Below are 4,570 nucleotides of genomic sequence, written 5' to 3' on the forward strand. Positions count from 1 at the left end.
CTTGCACTCGTAGCATATAAGGGGTTGATCTTTCTCTTTTTCTTTGCTTTGTTCCCCTTTTGTGAATTTCTTTCTCATCCCCTGTTTCCTTTTTCTTAGAAACTTCTTAAATTTCCGGGTGATGAGTGCCATCTCTTCATCCTGTTCTTCATCTTCAGAGTCATCCGTTTCATAATCAGGCGAAGTTATGGATTTGAGGGCAATGGTTCTTTTCTTTTTGACTTCATCCTCTTGATATTGCTTTATGCTAAGTTCATGAGTCATCAAGGATCTAAGAAGCTCTTCTAGAGGTAGAGTGTTCAAGTCCTTTGCTTCTTGGATGGCAGTCACCTTGGCTTCCCAAGTTCTTGGCAGTGACCTGAGAATCTTCCTTACAAGTTCACTGTTAGTATAAGTTTTGTCAAGACTCTTCAAACCATTAATTATATCAGTAAAACGAGTAAACATAGCAGTTATGGACTCATCATGTTCTATTTTGAATAATTCATATTTATGCACTAGCATGTTTATTTTTGTCTCTTTTACTTGATTTGTTCCCTCATGGGTTACTTCTAACCTATCCCATATTTCTTTAGCAGATGCACAAGTAGAAATGCAATTAAATTCATTTGCATCTAGTGCACAATAAAGAACATTCATAGCTTTGGCATTTAATTGTGCCAACTTCTTATCAACCTCATCCCATTCTTTCTCGGGTTTGGTTGATTCCTCACTATCTATAATCTTGGTGGGTGTGTGAGGACCGTTCACTATGATACTCCACATATCATAGTCAAGTGCTTGTATGAATATCTTCATCCGAGCTTTCCAATAGGTGTAATTAGACCCATTGAAAAGTGAAGGTCGGTTTGTAGATTGCCCCTCGGCTAGAGAAGTACCGACATGGGTTGCCATAGATCTTTGGCTCTTTGATTGTTAGATCAAAGAAGGGCTAGAGCACCGAGCTCTGATACCACTTGTTGCCCAGCTATGCAACCCAAGAGGGGGGGGTGAATTGGGTTTCTAAAAATTTTAGGCTTAATTAATTACTTATGATGAACAAAACAAAGACTTTAATTCAATATTAATTACCTAAAGCAGGAATGCAAGGATATAATAAAGAAATAAAGGGAAGCGATAAAGCACACCACAAACACAAGGATTTATAGTGGTTCGGTGCCAACCTTGCACCTACATCCACTCCCCAAGCTCCTACTTGGGAATTTCAATCCACTATACTTGTATTCAACTCGAATACAAAACATCGAAAACTCCGACACTAGCTATCCCAAGCTAGTCTACTTGTTTCTCGGGTACAAGTAAACCCAAAACACTCCAATTTCAGGTTCGGATCAACCTTTCCTTGTTTTGGAAATCCTCCAAAAACAAGAACAATTACTTACTAAAGTAAGAAAATTTAGAACACAAATTAATACAATAACAGCTCCTTAAATGAGCGAATATAACAATGAAAATACTTTACTCAAATGAAGAAACCCCTTTTTGTATTTTCTCAAGGTGGATGAACGCTTGAATGAATGCTTGAGAAGAGGATGATCGTTGATTGAAGATCTCTTGAAAGCTTTGAAGGATCTCTAGATCAAGGTTGAAACAATAGGCGTGACAAATCCTCTCTTTGAAAGCTCTTGAATCTCTTTCACAATCTCTCGTGTGGATTTTGGATCCTCTTTTCTTTTTCTCTCAAATATCTCGTTGATCACTTTGCGTATATTTTTGGATCCTCTCAATGAATTTGATCTCTCGTTTTATCTTCTGCCAATTGATCTGCAATTTCTTTCACCATTTGAAACATTTTATAGCATTAGAAGCAAGAGAAAACATATTAGGCAGAAAAAGAGCCGTTAGAGCAATTTTAGGAAGCATAAAAGGCAATTAAAATGGGCAAAAAAATAGCCGTTGCTGATATTTTCTGTCGCAGGGGTCGACTCATGAGTCGACTCATGCTTCAGGAGTCGACTCATGAGTCGACTTCTGTTGCAAAGACCAGAAACATGGATTTCTGGAAATTCTTGGCTCAAATCAGCAGGGGTCGACTCATGAGTCGACTCATGCCTTGTGGGTCGACTCATGAGTCGACTCACAGGTCGTGCCAAGCTAGAAAACTAGCGTGCCAAGGGGAATTTTTGCATGCCAATCAGCTCATAGTGCCATGAGTTGACTCATGAGTCGACTCATGCACTTCAAACCTTCATAACTTCAAAAATATAAGTCCAAAAACAATGAAATTTTTACCAATAGTTTACAAATCATTTGTTCTATCAAATGATACTATCAAATCAGGATTTTAGTAAAATTATGATTTTTCCCTTGAAGAGCATAAGGACTTTTTCAATTTAAAATTATTTGTATCCCTTCAATCTGCTTTGTAATCATCAAAATCAATCTAGGAGCAACACACAACATAGACTCATCTGTGGATGTGAACCCTTCAGGTTGTATCATATACACCTCTTCATCCAGCTCTTCGTTTAGGAAAGCTGTTTTCACATCCATCTATCAGATTTCATAGTCCAGATGGGCAGCTATCGCAAGCATAATCTGAATAGATTTGAGCATTGCCATAGGAGAAAATATCTCATCATAGTCTATACCATAATGTTGACGATATCCCTTGGCAACCAGACAGGCTTTATAGGTCTCCACCTTTCCATCTGCGCCTCTCTTCCTCTTGAAGACCCACTTATACCCTATGGGTTTTACTCCTTCGGGTGGGTCAACCAATGTCCACACATCGTTGACCTTCATGGACTCCATTTTGAATTTCATGGCCTCTAGCCATTTTTCAGAGTCAGGTCTCTGCATTGCATCCATGTAGGTGATCGAATCCTCATCATTTTCATCAAGTTTGACAGGATCGTCGTTTCGGATCAAGAAATCATAGTATCTGTCCGGTTGATGTGGTACACTACCAGATCTCCTTAAGGATGCAGGAATAATGGGCTTCAGATTTGATCTAACCAAATCTGGTTCAGGTTCAGCAACTTGTGTTAGTTTTTCCACCTGTCAAACTTCCTTAAGTTCAACCTTAGAGGCAATAGTCCCTTCACCAAGAAACTCTTTTTTCAAAAAGATTGCCTTAAGACTAACAAACACCTTTTGCTCATCATCTAGGTAGAAATAATACCCTTTGGTCTCTTTTGGGTATCCTATGAAATAACACTTGTCAGATCTAGGTCCAAGCTTGTCCGTAATTAAACATTTAACATAAGTCGGACACCCCCAAACCCTAAGATGTGAGAGTACTGACTTACGTCCTATCCATATCTCATATGGCATTTTGGTTACAGACTTACTCGAAACCCTATTTAGAAGATAACAAGCCAATTCGAGCGTATATCCCCAGAGGGAGATCGGCAGACCAGCAAACCCCATCATGGATCGAACCATGTCCAACAAGATCCGATTTCTCCTTTCAGACACACTATTATATTGTGCTGTTCCAGGAGGTATCCACTGAGAGAGAATCTCATTCTCCCCAAGATATCTCAGAAACTCATTGGAAAGGTATTCACCTCCTCGATCAGATCGAAGAGTTTTAATACACTTTTCAGTTTATTTTTCTACCTCATTTCGGAATAGTTTGAACATTTCAAATGACTCCGACTTATGCTTCATTAAGTAGACATATCCATACCTCGATAGGTCGTCTGTGAAGGTTATGAAGTAGAAATATCCACCTCTTGCACTTGAGCTCATGGGTCCACATACACTAGAATGTACTAGACCTAAGAGTTCACTGGCTCACTCACCTTTACCAGTAAAAGGTGACTTGATCATCTTCCCAAGAAGACAGGACTCATAGGTTGGAAGTGATTCACAATCACCAACTTCAAGAATTTCTTCTTGAGCCAACCTGTTTATCCTGTTCTTATTGATATGACCTAGCCTACAGTGCCAAAGGTAGACTTCTGACATATTATCCATTCTAGGGCATTTACCGGAGGTTTGAACCACATTAACAGGCTGTGATAGTAAGTAAATTCTATTATTTAATTATCCAACAAACATTGTAAAACCATTCAAAATGATATTGTAAATATTTTTATTTATTAAAAATTCATAACTGTACATGGCCAAAAGGCCTACAAAAATAATATTTAATAAAAAACGTGGATAATAGTGACATTCATTCAGAATTACATTACGAGAGTTGATTACAAGGTTCATGATTTCTAAAGTTAGAACTGAAACTTTGCTTCTATTTCCAACGTTCAGAAACCTCTCACCTTCATCAAATCTCCTACTGACCTGCAGACCCTGCATCGAATTACAGATATGATAAGGGCTTCCGGTATCCAATACCCAGGCAGTAGTATCACAAATGAAAAAGTTGGAAGGTGTTATCATATAATTACCTTGCTTCTTCTTTGGCCTGTTCGGATCCAGGGAGGCAATGTATAGAGGATAGTTCCTCTTTCAGTGCCCCTGCTTCTTGCAGAAGAAGCACTCTGTCTGGCTCTGGTCAGGCTTGCACTTCCTGGTCTGACCCTATGCAGACGTCCCAGCATGCGGCTGCACCTTGTTATTCTTCTTCTTCTTGTTCTTCTTCCCTTTCTTAAAGGGTCGACGA

This window comes from Elaeis guineensis, chromosome 12, assembly GCF_000442705.2.
Source record: "Elaeis guineensis isolate ETL-2024a chromosome 12, EG11, whole genome shotgun sequence".
Classification (NCBI taxonomy): Eukaryota; Viridiplantae; Streptophyta; class Magnoliopsida; order Arecales; family Arecaceae; genus Elaeis; species Elaeis guineensis.